Below are 16,637 nucleotides of genomic sequence, written 5' to 3' on the forward strand. Positions count from 1 at the left end.
CTCATAGAATGATAGACCATCAGCGATGTCTTGAACGAAATCTGGTTTCATTGCTGATGCTACTCTCTGACAATGCATTCTTTGTTCTGTGTTTCATAAAAAAGGTAAGCGTACAAAGCTAGCAAATTAAACAAGGACAATGCTAAAAATTTGGAAGTGTTTAAGCATGAGAAAACTAACTTTTTGCGATAACATGTTCTGGAGCATCCAACAAACTAGGTAGTGGATGACTCCAAGGTAAGTAGCCATGCGTTTTTGTTGCTGAGTAATGGAGGACGTCGAACACCAAGTTTCCGGAATGTCGAAGGAACATTGTGTCGTCTTCATGGATGATATTATTCTCGCAGAAGTCTTGCCAACCTTCTCCAAACCAAGTTTCTAAAATGCTGATAGTCCATGTTCTATAGCCTTCTCGAATAGTTATTGTACGCTGTTGATGGTTTCTTAGAAGCAGCAGAAATTGAGCAGGGAATATCTAATTATTTTGAAAAACTTTGGTTATCGTTAAAGAAGGCACATGTCATGAGGAAAAAAACTATACAGAATCAAAAGTACCTGCTTAGAACCGCTACTCCTAAAGAAGAAGCAGCATTCCATGCTGCCGGTAATATTTGGCGGAAGACTGGAGGATTCAACGCTTTCAGAGAACTCCATACTTGGTTGTTATAAGTGTAATTAGCTTTTGAGGCTGAATATTTTAGAAGGTTGTTCTTGGCAAATATATATATAGGGCCTTCATAACATGAACAGATAGCATTAATTGGCCTGTAAGAGTATCTGGTAACCAGTGAATTTATTTAAAGTGGCTGAACTAATAGCTGTAGGATCAGTAATGGATGCAGAAAAGGCAGTCTTGGAAAGATGCAGCGTGGTTTGATGTTTGAAGGCAACAGTTAAGTCATCACACATTGTTCCAGAAGGAATGAATTGGAAAGGTAAAAGCTTTGATAAATGCACTGGAGAGTGGAACGTTCTTTGCTGCTGGCAGTCAATGCTAATTCCAAACAAAATGAATGGTACAGGATGATTATAGCGATTATTGTACTTGATGTGGTAACATTATAGATTATGGCGTTTTCAAATTAAGTTGCAAAAGGCATGCAAATTAACAGGCAAAACGTAAGAGTGTGTAGAAATACAAAGTTCAGAATCATGAAAATCCCTGAGCATTTGCAAGGCATATCAGTAGCATGATAGTGGTCTTAAAAATGTTGAGACTTGGTGTCCTTCACCACACAAAAAGGCACCTAGGAGCCAACGCAGGAAAAAAGATAGTTTGCTTGGAAAGGAAACAATTCTAAGCTTGTCTAGCTTTTTTCTTGGGGCTGGTCTGAAGAGCTTCAGAGCTTAATTGCCTCTGCTCATCTGACTCGTCAAATTTTTGAAGAAGACAAACTTTAGCTTTTGAAGAAGACGTTCCGCCTGCTGAAAAGTAGTAACCATACCTGATTCAGTAAGATGCCTCTTCTATAGAAAAACAAATAGGTCTATTCATGCACATGTGAAACAAAGATGATTAAGTAAAGGCTATAACTTGATGAAGGACAAGTAAAGGCCTGTTCACTGGAGCCTGTAACAGAAACTTGTTCATCAGAAGCTTCCTTGCAGTATACCATTGTGAAACGTTGTTTTGCATCAGCCAAGGGAACCTGTACAGGTCTAATGTACGCAAGGAATTTCTTGGATTTTAGGTCTTCATGCAGAACCTCAAGTGGTAACACCATATTCTGCAGTGGACAAAACAAAAGAATTTATATACATATACATAAATACACATACATATGTGCTGACGCGGCATGGTAAGAGTAAACCTGAAAATAATGCTCCATTGCTTCTTTTGCTGTGAACGTTAGCAGTTTCTCAGCTAAATCGCCAAACATTGTGGCTGTGACTGTTCCGGTGTCATCAGAGAGGTCAACATCAAATTTACACCTATTAAATATGCAAGTTTTATATAAGGCACAACAGAGGAAAAGAAATGATAATGTAATGAGCAGTAGCAGAAGAAATGATAAGAAACAAATAAAGTAATGATGGTCAGACCTTGGTTCAGACTTGTGCTTTTGTTTACAAGTATTACACATGAACAAGACACCATAGTCAGCAGACGTGGAGCGGAAGCAATTTTCACACCCCATGTACCAAAATTTTTGAAAAATGTGATCAAATGAGAATGATGCTTTCACCCACACATTCTGAGAATAAAGCTAGTATATGAATTAGTCAAACTATTTGAAGGCTGAAATCCACTGATAATGCTGCAATCAAGACAGTACCTTGTGTTTTGAGCTGATATTTGATATATCAGTAATTTTTTGATCTGCTTGGAAAGAGAGATCAGGATTGTATCGACTGTATGTTCTCTTTGCAACAATGTCTGCAAGGCATTTGGCATTTCTACTTGCCCTGTGTATAGGTTATTAAAATGGTAAGGCAAGCAGGGAAAAGAGCATTTTTTTATTGCGTACTCGAGGTTGAAAAATAAAAGAGTGGCACCAGCTCGTAAGTATCTCTGATTGTCAAGAAACAGATAATGTATATAAAGTCCATAAGCAACAAATACTGAAAACTATAAGAGCAGAACCAGTTCTTGAGTTCCCTTGCTTCTTGGACAGGTGGATTCACAAGAATTGCTGAATCAAACCAAGTAGAAAGAGCCACTCCTTAAAAAAAGAAAAGGGGAAGCAACATGTGATTTGAAAAAATGAACAGATGGAAAAGGTTAGATGGCAAAACATGTAACCGGCAACTGTTATACTCACCATTATAATTTTGAACCTTTAGCCTTCTTCCAATAAGAACAGGATAGTTCTGAATTTCCGAAATAATCTTGGAGCCTTCATTGTCAATAAAAGCATTCCACATAGACAGCATAAGTGTCTGCAATCTGACATATTTGAAACAGAAAAACTATTAATTTTTTTGTTTGGAAAAGGCTGCAATTTGCAACACCAGATAGTCATTGTATACAAAAGCAAAGATTCCTTACTCTTCATTAACAAGAACTAGTTTTTGGACTCGTGCTTCCTTTGAATTTACGGTGACAGTTTTTTCATCCAAAGCAGCAATAACAATTCCCATAATATCTAGTGAGAGGAATTCAAAAAATAAGACTTAAAGCATATAATAACCAAGGTACATCAGTATGGTTAAAAAGAAAGCTACTGACCAACAGAAATGTCCTTGCGGTCCATGTACTGTGCCAAGTCCGTAAAGTTGGTATACGTAAACTTTGCAGCCATAACATCCTCATTGTCTACAATCTCTTCAATAATTGTTCGACTGGTGATTATCCATTGGACTGCTAGCTCAGTGGTTCTAAAGTTTTCAGGGATTCTTTTGACCTGAGCATTGGAGATGAGGTATTTTTTGTAAACCTCTATTCTAGGGCTCATTATAGCAATATCAGCATTAAATATGATGCCTTCAACCTTTGATCCCTGGAAAAGAAATATTATGATGGTCGACAAATGAGCAGCGTTTAAAGTCCTAAGTTTATCACATAAGATTTTGAGAATAGAAGGTCAAGTGCACTGAATACCTCAGAATCAATGAAGATAAACTTCTGTTTCCTAGTTGGTGTGCTAAGTGATGAGGTAACTTGCTGTTTCTCCTGGACAGTGACCTTTGCTGTCCATTTCTCCATACCGACCTCAACATCATTGATAGATAATATAGTGCACATCCTGCACTCGTTAGCAATAATAAGAGTAAATAAGCAAGGGATTTCAGTTTGGAAGGTAAAATCAAAGTATAAGTTCTGAAAACAAAAGCTAAAAACATTTAAATGTGCAAGCTACCTACGAACAGTGCAAGTGATCAATTAGACAACTGCAATATTTCATCAAACACAATATTTCTTGTTTTGCAGTCAGTTTTGATTTCAGCAAAAGTTCCTGGAAGTATGAGGACTTTAACTGCATCAGCAGTCTTTGCTCTGGACAAGGCAACGTATAGTTGGCCATGAGAAAATACGGGCTCCTTTAGATATACACCAACATAGTCAAGAGTTTGGCCTTGAGCCTTGTTAATTGTCATTGCAAAACAAAGGCGAACTGGAAATTGTCTTCTGATGAATGGAATCCCATTTTTTTCATTATCAGGTGTCTGCAATGGGATTCTGGGAATGAAAATCTTTTTCCCTTTATACTGACCAAAAGCTATCTCAGCACAGATAGTGTGCCGTCTTAGCTGCCGACAAATAAGTCTTGTGCCATTGCACAATCCTTCAGCTGGATTTAGATTTCTGAGCAAGATTAAGGGACAGCTTTCTTTTAGCATGAGCTTGTGTGGAGGAAGACCCTTTGGATTTTGAGAATTCAAAAAGTCCTCATAATCTGCCTGGAATCTCTGATCAACAGTTTGGTCAGAGCTTGTATAAGTAAAAAGCTGTCCAGGAAACCTCTGAATCATCATTTCATTGATGTCTTCAACAGAGGTGTTTTTTGGGGTTAAAATACATCTACTGATCATCTCATACGGATTAGATGAGTAGAGATTCAAATCTGGAAACGTGTAAGCTATCAGCCTGGGCGAAATTTTTTTTTGTTAGAAATCTGTGAAAGATAAACGAAGTAATACAGATGAAAAAGGACAGGAATGTGCGATGAAGCACAGGAAATGGAGAGGACCTGTCTAAAGAATCTTTTATATTGTGGAATGGTATAACCATATGACCTGGTAAGCAAATCTGGTTATCTGCATCAACAGGTTCTGCACCTTCCCCAACAGCGAGCAAGAATCGCGAAAAGGCAGGATCTAAGACAGCCCTCATGTTGTGTTTTAGCTTTATTTTGTGCATACAAGACCATAATGAAGAATGCAGGAGGCTAGCCTGAATTAGCTGGTCCTTGGTAGCTCCTTGAATAACGGGGAGAGTTTGGCGAAAATCGCCCCCAAAAACTACAACTTTACCTCCAAAAGGATCGCTAGTCTCCATTAGATCTTTCAACAATTCGTCAAATGCTTGAATAGTGTCTCTTTTTGCCATTGATGCTTCATCCCACAAGAATAACTTACATTCAATGATTAACTGTGCCATGCTGCTCTGCTTGCTCAACTGACACGTTTTATTTCTGGAAAAGTCCAACGGAATTTTAAATCTGGAGTGAGCAGTCTTTCCTCCAGGAAGAAGTGATGCTGCAACTCCTGAAGTTGCTACAGCTATCGCAATATATCCCTGCGATCTAAGTGTCGCAAGAAGAGAGCGATACAAAAACGTTTTTCCGGTCCCCCCTGGACCATCAATGAAAAAACTCTGGCCTTTGGACGAAAAAACAGACTGCAATATCAAATCATAAGCATGTTTTTGCTCTGCATTTAACTTAGAAGTTATCAAGAGATCTTCCGACGACACCACAATATTCATTTCACTGTCTACTTCCTTGGTCATGCTTTCATGACAGCTGAGAGTAATAGAATCTGTAACCAACTTATACTCACTGATATGCCTCCCCATATGCTGGAGCGATTTGTTAATATCAAACAGAACTTTCCGCCTTACTTCAGCAGCTGAACAATGAGTCTGTACCTGCGCTCGTGCGAAGTCTCTAGAAAGCTCCATTTCAAATTTTTCCCACAAAAGACTTGGATTTGTTGGAGCACAATGCAAAAGCAAAGTAGCAAATAAAAATCTAAGCGAAGAAGGCATCTGAAAACCAGCAGCTTCTTCAAGTGTTGCCTCAATATAGGAATCAGATTCTAAGAGGCCAAGCTCTAAAGCAGCCTCTCTAAACGAATTCATTTTACATCCATTAACTGTCAACAAGTCATCAAAGGATGTAGGAGCGCGAACATGTGAGAGAAGAAGTCTTAAATAATACCTATCCCCTTCGCTTGGTTTGACAGTGACTAACCTGCCAATAACCTTATGCTTACTTCTTTCTGTCCACTTTCTCGTAGCAGGTGTCCACACAAAGTGCTGAGCAAAATCTCTATACAAACATCTGAGGCTCTGAGCTTTTTTGTTTACACGGTTCATTCTAAAGAACTCAGTTAACATAGTTCTGGAGAAGTCAATTTTCTCTAAGAGTTGTGAAAGATCAGAATCCTGATTGAAGGAAACATATTGGTGACCAGGAAGATGAACCTGAAGACTGTAAACAGCAGGGGTCATTTCATTCAAGCGAAATGCATAAATCCGCCACAAAGCTTCTGGAGGAGAAACCCAACGACCTCGCTGAAATTCCTTGATCTCATCGATATCCTGAGGTGTTTCATCAGCTATGATGTGGAAGTTGACAAGGTCATGGCCTTTAAATATGTATTTGTATAAATACTTGACTAATTTGATGGTTGAACAGATTTCGACATTGATGTGACAATCAATCAGAGCTAGCAAGTACGGAGTATACGGGATGACCCACCTATTATCCAAATCATAGCCTTTGACTCGGATTTTCTTGCCATCGTCTCGCCTACGATAATTCGGATAGCTATCCTCGCCGTGAGTCGTATGTTCAGAATACCCTTTTGGATAGTGACTTTTGCAAACACCGTTTTTCATACAAGGGCTGTTTTTGTTCATTTTTCCACAAGGGCCGTGAATCATGTGCCTTACAACTAGAGAATAAAGATGAGGATGTTCTTGACGATCAGGCAGTTCAGCAGAAACAATTTTATCATAGGCCTCTGGATTAAGAGGTTTAAACTGCGGTTTCAATATAAGCAGTAGGTGAGCATGAGGGAAGCCTCTTTTTTGGAATTCAATAACATAAACATATGCTGCAACGACTCCAAATAATTTCTTTGTAACCAACTCTGTTTTCAGGATTTCAAACTTTGCCCTGAACACTCTAGCTAAAAGATCAGGCCTGTCCTGAGGTTTCTCTTTGTACTTTAAATGTGCCTTAATTTCTGGCCACAGGGGATTGCATGTCATGGTCAAGAAAATGTCAGGTTTTCCATATTTCTGGACCAGAGCCATTGCATCAAGATATCTACGCCTCATATCCCGCGGGCCTCCGAGAAAAGTAGCTGGTAAATATATTCGCCGGCCAACTTTAGAACCTAACGTTTGGCCTAAAGAGACACTATCCATTATTCCTTGAAGAGCTTCAGTCCGTATGGTATTCTGTTTTTTCCGGTGGAATTCAAGCCTAGATGTCTCTATCTTAACGTAGATATCAACAACATACTGCTGCAACAATCTCAGCGCATGTAACAACATGGACTCATCATCATGTCTCATCTGAAACCTATAACAGTAGTATTCCCTAGCAGTGACGTTAGTTTTCTGTTTCTTGCCACGATCAGCGGCTGAAACAAAATGGAACTACGTATTAACAACATGGAGAAATAGACAATATGTTTGAAAAATATGACCATGCCTCTAAGAAACTAAGTTTATACTTGCCTCTTTGTTCCAGATTAATCAAATCAGATGGACTACCGATAGATGCTGGATCAATAGCAATATCAGCTTCACAAACAGGACGGGATCTTTTCCTATTTTCGCACGTAATCCTTTGGATTCCATGGTGCCATCCAGACTCACCACGAGGAAATAATAAAGGATACTGTAAAGAGTCATAGCAAGCATAGTAATGCTTAATCATATGACTCTGATCGGAGTGACTATAAACCTGAATATGAACTGACTTATCAACTGATTCATCATCAGTCTCGGTCCATATAGCGGCTACTTGAGAAGCGGATGGAAGATTATACAAACGCTGATCAAGAGCAGGATTGCAATTAAGAACAATTCTATGGCGCTCGAGATCAGGAACATGACGCAAATCTTTAAAAAATTTGGCATAGGGATTGGCAGCTAAAATGCGCATAAGCAATTTAAGAGTGTCTGCGCGGAGCCGAGAGGAAGCATCAAGTCTCCTGGCAAGCTCCTCATCGGTATCAAAAAAGTATAACTGAATACCCGATGGTTTATGACGATGTGATACCAAACCATCGAGGAAGTGATAAACCTGGCCTTGTACACGAAACGTATAAACACCATGCTTATTCTTCGTCAATTCTGGATCATACTTTGCAGCAAAAGTAGTGAAAGAAACATTGTTGTTGTACGTACGAGCATTTTTCCTGAAATGGTCACATTCTTCATCATCGCCAATAAAGAGGCGACGAAGATCATAAGGCATTGCTGCAGTGACCAGTGAAACTTCCCCCCTTGAACAGCAGAAATTAGGAGGTTCTAAATGGAACCGTATAGCTCCACAATACTGGCAATTCGGAGAATCAGGGAGAATCAAAGAATGATCTGGAATCCTGGCTAAGCGAGGGAGAATAGGTTTCCTAGATATTCGCGGCTGACCTGGAACAAAGGGCAGAGTTTTGATGTCTCTGTTTTATGGATACGCTGGACAAGAACTAAAGGTGAAAAGGCAATAATAAGAGATTTAAATGGACACAATTAGACTGCAAACTGAGCTGCAGGTTTTTTGTAGACACAGGAGCATACCGTGACAATGTCACAGCAAGCTGCATTCCCTGTGAGTGAAAACAAGGTAAGATATTTTTTTAAAAGTAAGAAGATGGGGACAGCTTGTAGCTAAGGGAGAAAGCAAGACAATTAGGATGGCGAAGGGAGTAATGCGAATCTAGCAAGACAATTACAATTATAAGGGATGAACAAAACGAATGCAGATGACGAAGGGAAAACAGGCAGATAGACAATCAGGAGGCGTTTTTTAAAAACAAAGCAGGAGGGAAAAAGAAGAAGCTTAACGGTTCAATCTGCAATAGCAAATGGCAGAGAGAAATAGGAATAAACAATGAGAAAAGGGCACTAAGGCCGCAAAGCTGAAAACTAAAGTTAAGTGCTACCTTGTCGAAAACCAGACGGAATGGAACTTGCGGCAACAGAAGAGGAAGCATGCTGGTCACTTTCCAATGGAGCAACTGTAGAGCTGAGAAGGTGCGTTAGTTCAACACCTGGTAACACGTTTTCTGACTGAACTCCTAAAGAATATGGAGTTCCACCTGCTAACGCATCACTGCTCAGAAGATCAGTACTCTGATTAGAAGCAGAGTGCACAGAAGTAACAGGAATGCTAAGGACTGTTCCTGCAGGAGCTAATGGAGTTTGAGGAGTGGAAGCTGGACGTTTTCTGTTAGAAATGCCGGAGTTTGGCACAGAATCAGAGACAGAAGGGGGAATGTTTTTCTTCTTTGAAGCATTTGCCTCTCTGTGACGGCGTAAAAGATCATCCTTCTTTTCCTGTGGCATTTGTGCGTAACGACGCGCGCTAGCTGCCCGTTGGCAGCGTAAAAGCTTCTCCTTTCTTTCTGGGGGCATTTCTGCATAACGTTTTCGGCGTTTCGCATTTCTATCCATGATGCAATATGATACGAGACAGGCGAGAGAACTACATGAATGGTTTACAGGCATTTCCAACCGCAGAGTAGGTACATTAGACAGGAAGTAAAAGGAAAAGAAGATAACGGGGCATATAAAAAAATGGAGGGAAAAGTAGCAAATCATTGGTCGATAAAAGGAGAAGCACAGAGATTAATGGATTAGCAAGGACAGTGACTGGACTACAGGAAGAATGGTAAGTACCTTATCCGCTGAAACAAGGGAAAGCAGTAGCAAGTTGCAGACGGCAAAATCTGGGAGGTTTAAGAGTGGACAGGGGAAAAAGCAATAAGCATCACAACAGTGCAAAGCGTAGAAGCAATAACAAAAAAAGGAAAAACGAACATGACCAAGAAAGCAAACGATGGATAGAGTGCAGACACAATGTACGAGCACGAAGCCGACACCAAAAAAAGGAACAGAGGGCAAAAAATGGTGGGTAGCAGCTAAAGTTAAGCCGTGAGCTAAAAAATAAGAGGGAAAAAATGCAATGAAAGTGAAAACGTTAGAACAAACAGAAGTGTACAGCAGTTAAAAAAATGCAAGACGAATAATAATAGCATGGACAGGCAGAATAAAGCTGTAAGCAGGATTAGCAGGATAAGTAGAAGGAATTGGGGGGGAAAAAGTAAAACAAAAGGAAAAAACATAAAGATTAGTACAGGATTAGGGACAGTGAAACTGGAGCAGCACTTACAGCAGATGTAACAGCGAGCAGCAGAAAAATAGCAGGAACACTGATTGAAGAAAGGCGTAGGAGGAAACAGAGGAGAAGAAAAGCGCGAGTAAGAAGAAGTGGAAGCAAGGAACAAAATGAAGTAAAGGAAGAAGAAAAGGAAGTTGAAATGCAAGGGAAAGAAGCTGAAATGATTACCTGGCTTCTCTTGCATGCACCGGAACCCGGGAAAGCATGGCCGAAGACGTGCATTTTTTTGCATGGAGCCGATAAAAATTAATGGATTGTTGGCTGCGTATGCTGAGAGGGGAATCCGCTGACCAATGGTAGAGAACAGGAAGGCGTCTGCTTTTAATGGCGCGATTATTAATGGTCTGCTTAGTTGGTATACTAATCCAGCATTTGTATTAGCAGTATAATAAGGAAAAAAAGCTGGACTAAATATTGATTTCAAAGGAGGAGAGAAAAAGGGAAAAAGCATGGGTAGTATATAAAAAAGAAGCAAATATTGGATAGCGAAAAAATATACTGAAAAGAATTGAGAAAAAAAAATATAGACTAAATAGAAGATACGTATGTCATATACAATATAATAATATGGAAAAAAGTGTAGAATGTTAAATAGAGAATAAGAAGAAAAAAAGATTTGAGCAAAAGGGGAAAAAGATAGTCAGGTAGAAATAACAACAGAGCAAGTAATATTAAATAGGGGATAAAGAAAAAATTGTTTAAAAAATGTACCAAATATTTATTTGAAAGGAGGAGAGAAAAAAACCATGGGCACTATATAAAAAAGAAGCAAATACTAGATACCGAAATAATATAGGGATAAGAATTTAGAGCAAAAAAGACTAAATAGAGTATAGGTATATATATAATAAAAGAAGGGGTAATAAAAACAGCAGGGGTAATAAAAAGAAGCAAATAATGGTTAGTAACCAATCTGAATTGAGGGGGAAAAAATAGAAGATAGATACTGCATGATGACGGATGACTAATAGTGCATGATGACGGAGGACAAAAAAGGCAGCAACAAACTTTAAGAGAAAGAATGGGATGCAGGCCACGTGATTTGCACAAGAGTTGGAGGACGAAAGACCAGGAAGAACCCAAGCTCCATTCCCACTTTATATAAAGTACTTTATATACAATACTTCCAAAGTTAATACTTTATATACAATACTTCCAAAGTTAACAATAGTTTGTTGTTAGTTCTATGTGTGCTCATATGGTTTAATACATAGGAAACTGCTTGTGTGATGGGAAGTGGTGCACAGGAAGTTAACCATTATTGTCTGATTTGCAGGTGAAACAAATTGGTTCTGTGCCAATAGACTCAACACAAAAGAAAGGCAAAGAACATATTAAAAATTATTTAAAGCCCTTGGCTGAGTTGGTACTAAGGCCTTGTTTGATAATTCAATTCAGCACTTAAATTTAATGGATTCAGATCTTAACAAGTTCAGACGCATTTGATAACCAAAAATTAAACATTTGAATTAATTAAGTGGCACTGAATTTTTTTGAAAAAATTTTCACCAGAGCTAGATTTGTAGCCAGAAAATTTTGAAGAAGTTTTTTTTTCATTTCTCCCACTGAATAGTTAAAAATTTAAAAGATTGAAACTATTAATATAACTGTCATAAGATGTTAAAATTGGTGGTTCAAACCATTGACGATAAAATCTTTTGCGGGATTCCCTTTTTTTTTAAAAAAAAAAAATTTAGATATTGTGGCTACTTGAAAAGCCTCATGGATTACGTAAAAAGTTACAAGTCTTAACTTTTACATTTTTCCAATTAAGAAAATCTAACAAAAATGGAGCCGATTTTATTGGTAGTTCGTTAACACAACTTAGTTGAAGATTATGATTTTGCTATAGTTAGCCTATGCACAACTAAGTCCCTAATGGCTTTATGCTTAAATGATCAAATAAATTTTCTAAATGTTTTATGTAAATTGAATAGAGTTAAAGTAGGAGAAGTGAAACAACTATATCCTTGCAATGACATTGGATGGGGAGGCGAAGAGAACCTTATAATAGGCAGATAAATAAAAATCTTATTCAGTTCAAGTAATATTTTTATTCTTCAATTTCCATTTTGAACAATTGAATTTTGACAGATTGTTGTTAATTAAGCATTTCATCCAGATTCTTGATATTTAACTAACAATTTTACCTTATTTTTTGTTTTTTCATTTTGTGTTTGTATGAGGAGATAATTTAATTTACAGGAGAGTTCATCAACTGCATTGAACTGGTATGTTGTATGCTTGCTATGATATGATCTAGCCTTTACCGAACCAAAAGTGAAGAAGGTGGACTTGGTCATTGGATTTGGGTTTCGGGTCGGATCTTGGTCAGATAAAAAAGGACAGCTAGAAGAGATAGCAAAACATGCAAAAAGGATTTTGCTTAGGAGTTTAAAAGAGTGCAATTTCAGGCTTTCAAGTTGCCATACCAACTTAATTATCAAGAACATTCTTCCACGTTGGGTTTTAGTATAGGTGGTAAATAAACTCATTTAACTAAATTTATCCATACCCGCCCATGCATAGATAGATATGGGTATCTTAAATTTTTGTATATACGTATAAATGAGTTACCCAATAATATGGGTATTATTGGGTAATTCATCAAACTCAATTAACCCATTTAAAGTTGTCTTCCCCCATGCCTTCTCTCTTCCCCACCCTTTTTTTTAGATTTTTCATTTTATCATGATATTAACTACTTTTATTTCATTATTATTATTATTATTATCATTATTTGTTAGTTTTATCTTATCATTTTATTATCTCCTAGTTTGTTATCTGGCTCATTTTTCAGCATTATCAATTTATGACAAGTTTTAGCCTCTTTTCCTACCTTTCTAAAATAAAATTTTAAATTTACACACGAAAAAATGCTAGAGGTTCAAAAATTTTGAATTAAGTTTTTATGTTAGATTTATAGTACTTAGTTCAAATTTTTATATTCTTATTATTCAATTATTAAATAGTATGTAATTTTGCGACATAGAATTCAATTTTTATGTTAGACTTATTGAGCATTATAAGTAAATATTTAAAACAAATGATGGGTACAAAGGATGGTACAAATTGATAACTTAGTTTGTAAAAATGAATTTAAATGAGTTTACAAAAAGTTAAAATAAATAGGTTATAAATTGATAATTGGGTTACCCAATTCATTTTTTGACTTACCCATTTATACCCATCTAATTAAATGGATATAAATGTGTTAACTCACTTATATCCATTACCCATTTTAACCAACCCAAACTACCCAAAACACCTAGTTTGACACCTCTAGATTTTAGGAATGCTTGAAGTGATTACCTTCAAATTTAGATATTTACTTACTGACTAGAGTCATTTGACAAGTCATGCAGCTCTTTCAAATTGTATGACAAGAAAATGAGTGTTTCAAAGTTTAATGATCTAATGGGGAAAATAATTGAAAGTACAAGTGTGAAAACCTAGAAATTTTGCTAATTTTACATGTAAAAATTAGTATGTGGGGTAAAAATGAACTTTTTCCTTTTTAGTGAGATGTGAAAGGAACTTTAAAAAAAAGGGAGTTTGGTGCAATAAGAAACTACTAGAAGTGACATGTGTCGTCATAAGAGAGCTAAGCTTCTTTCGTTGACCTTTGTCTAAGCTTTTCAACCATTTCATCTTTCCTTTCATGTCTTGAAACCAAACAAAACAAACTTAAGAGAGAGAGAGAGAGAGAGAGACAGCGAGTTAAGAGAAAAAAGGGAGGAAAAACTTTACCAAATTTTAGTTTCAACCTTACTTGGATTTTGGGGGAAAAAGAAGAACGTAACTTAGGGTTTTTCATCCATTTTGGCTTAAACTTGGAGAGGAGAGGATTTGGTGGTTGGAAATTCATCTTGGTTAAAAAACAAAAGAGGTAAAATACTAGTTTAACCTTCTTTCTTTGTCTTATGTTGAAAAAAAGGTTAATTGTTGGATAAAAACATGATTTGGTGGTGAATCTCGATAGTTTTCAAGTTGATGATGCTTATCTTTCATACTCGAGTTCTAGGGTTTAATTATGTTTATGATTATGGTATGATTATGATGGTTTCTTGTTATGATTATAGCCACATATGTGTCTATGGTTATGTTGGAGATGAAACTTTATGGATTTGCTCAGTATGGTTGGTTGAACTTGGGACAATTAGTTGGAGGAAAGTTGGAAAACTTCAAAGAAAAATTTCTGGTTGCTGACCAAATGGAAGGGTTGAAGTTGCGGCCTAGATTTCGAAATTTTTATCATGATTCTAAACTTGGTTTTGTTCAAAATCCTTTATACTACTTTAGCCTACAAGTGTGTGCTGAAATTTGATTAAAAATATGTATTTTAAGTGGCTTAAACCTCACATTTTGACCAAAAACCATAGCTGAAAATTTTCCGCAGGAGACTCTGAGCAGTTTCGGGAAATCTATCATATCTTGGTATAGAAAAATCCAAATTGAGTTCTGCTTATTGCATTTGAAACTAGATTCAGAGTACTTTCTACTGAATTATTGTTCTCAACTCCTATGAATATGTATGATTTTTCAAAATTGACTGAATTTTCATTCCTGTTTTGTCTTTCAACTGGATAAAGCAGTCGCTTGAGATTGCATTTTGACTGATTTATGGACAGAATCTTGTAAAAATGTCTTCTGAGAAATTGTAACCCTTTGAATCTATTTCTGAACGGTATAAAGTTTATAAATTTTGAACTTAAGAACCTTCAGATAAGATTTTTTAAATAGCATCGCGTAAAGTTAGGAAAATTTTGTTTTCTTAAAACTATTCTTACTTTCACTTCTAACTTCAAGTTAGAGGTTTTTAAACCATTTTGAGTTTTGTTTTATGATTGGAATAAGAAAATTCTTGGTTACTCATATCCCTTGAATCTACATGTTCTCTTTCTACTTCAAAACCATATTTGCATCATTGCACTAGTAGTTACTTGATTTTCTTTGGTTCACATAAATTTTGAACGATTGAACTATAATACTTTATCTTGGTTGTTCTTAGGATTTATTGGTGATCAAAGGCATAACTCGGGAGCAAACTTTTGATGTTATTTTGCTTAAATTGGTGAGTGTCAAGTACATGTTTTTTGATATCTTGATTTGAATGATACCACGTGTTATGTGTTGAATATGAAACTTGATGAGGCGGGGGTATACTTTATTGGACGCGTCCTCCCCTTCTTGAATGATTTTGTGCTCTCTTGAACTTGATTGACCTGTATTTGTGTTTGTGCTTGTGCTTGACTTATAAGTGTTGAACGGCAACATGTACCACACTCAATCCGAGCCTCTCATCGCATCTCAGTACTTCTATCTTGATTAAGTCGGTTGGAGTGTTATCTTGTCGACCCTAGTGTTGAGCGGCAGCATGTACCACACTCAATCCGAACCTCTCATCCCATCTCAGTACCTCTATCTTGATTAAGTCGATTGGAGTGTTATCTCATCGGCCATACTTGTTCTTGCTTGGGTATACTTGAGTATTACTATTACTATTTCTATTTGACATTCGGGCTCGGTAGAGGGTGAAAGATGGATAGGGATTCATGTAAAGTGAATTCTACAGACTTGTTATTTGCATGGTTGACAGAGTGTCAACAAAAGAGATGACATCCAAGATCGTAAAATGGCAAGCTTGTGGATTAGCTCTTGAGAGCTCCTGTATCCTTTTAATGAATGTGTTTTAGTCCTTTTGTAGCTTTACGTAAAACTATTGTTGTTATTCTGTATATGTGCTATTTGAGTTGAATTATGATACTTATTCTACTTGTTTGCTTGATATCTTGGCCTCACTGTGCGTCCACTCATCCCTTTAAGTTGTTATTGCTTAACAGGAATTTGAAGTGAAAAATTGGAGGCGCCAAACTAGCTAACTTTTGTCTAGAGTTAGTGTGATTTCCTGATTGACTTTTGGACATTTAGAAGTGTAGATTTCATTTGTATTTGAAATATTATGGTTGTAATAGTTAATGCTATTACCTAAGGATTGTGGCTATTGTTATTCAAGTACTTTCTTATTTTTAAAAATTGTTTGGCTTAAAAACCGTGATTTGGTTCGAGTGAATGCATAAGTTTTGGCGAGAGTTGGGCTGACGGTCCACCAAACTCTTGGATTCGCCATAGGGGGAGATGGAGCTGTCACAACAAGTTCATTGTAAACTTAGACTAAAAGGTTTGACGCCCAGCAAATTTACTATTTAAAATATTTGAAAGCTAAATTTCTCACAATTGTTACAATAAACATCAGTCTAATTTTCTATTAGAGATACCTTTGTCAGACAAGTACCTAGAGCTGTTAATCGAATCGGGTAGATCGTGAGTTGAGCTCGATTAGGCTCGTTAAGGGTTTGACTCGGTTTATTTTTCTCAGTAAATAAGTCGAGTCCGAGTTCTATATGTACTCGTTTATGAATCAGCTCGGCTCACAAACTACTTAACAAACTCGAAATATAAGGATATTAGTGTCATTTCATTGCATGTCTGATAATTACACCCTAATTACACCTTAATATAAGGATATTAGTGTCATTTCAATTCTCAAACGAGGATTCTTATTGCTATCCTAATTTTTCTTGCCTCTTCCCTTTTCCACAACTTGCAGTCGCA

General features: G+C 36.9%; 3 long non-coding RNA genes across 5 annotated transcripts; 1 reads left to right on the forward strand and 2 right to left on the reverse strand.

Annotated features, from left to right (window-relative positions):
* Nucleotides 1–1,564: 1,564 nt before the first annotated feature.
* On the reverse strand, nucleotides 1,565–2,352 carry LOC140038119 (uncharacterized). The gene is made up of 3 exons (XR_011841932.1): nucleotides 2,277–2,352; nucleotides 1,812–1,932; nucleotides 1,565–1,727 (listed from the first exon to the last, which is right to left on the reverse strand). It is a non-coding gene; the product is annotated as an uncharacterized lncRNA (long non-coding RNA).
* A 1-nt stretch (nucleotide 2,353) lies between these two features.
* On the reverse strand, nucleotides 2,354–9,552 carry LOC113735066 (uncharacterized). 3 transcript variants are annotated; one of them, XR_011841935.1, is made up of 5 exons: nucleotides 9,521–9,552; nucleotides 3,170–3,686; nucleotides 2,763–2,887; nucleotides 2,585–2,633; nucleotides 2,354–2,406 (listed from the first exon to the last, which is right to left on the reverse strand). It is a non-coding gene; the product is annotated as an uncharacterized lncRNA (long non-coding RNA). The 3 variants fall into 3 exon arrangements; XR_011841934.1 differs by having other exon boundaries at nucleotides 2,585–2,663; XR_011841933.1 differs by lacking the exon at nucleotides 2,585–2,633.
* Nucleotides 9,553–13,698: 4,146 nt separating this feature from the next.
* On the forward strand, nucleotides 13,699–16,026 carry LOC140038120 (uncharacterized). The gene is made up of 3 exons (XR_011841936.1): nucleotides 13,699–13,911; nucleotides 15,034–15,096; nucleotides 15,866–16,026. It is a non-coding gene; the product is annotated as an uncharacterized lncRNA (long non-coding RNA).
* Nucleotides 16,027–16,637: the final 611 nt, after the last annotated feature.

This window comes from Coffea arabica, chromosome 3c, assembly GCF_036785885.1.
Source record: "Coffea arabica cultivar ET-39 chromosome 3c, Coffea Arabica ET-39 HiFi, whole genome shotgun sequence".
Classification (NCBI taxonomy): Eukaryota; Viridiplantae; Streptophyta; class Magnoliopsida; order Gentianales; family Rubiaceae; genus Coffea; species Coffea arabica.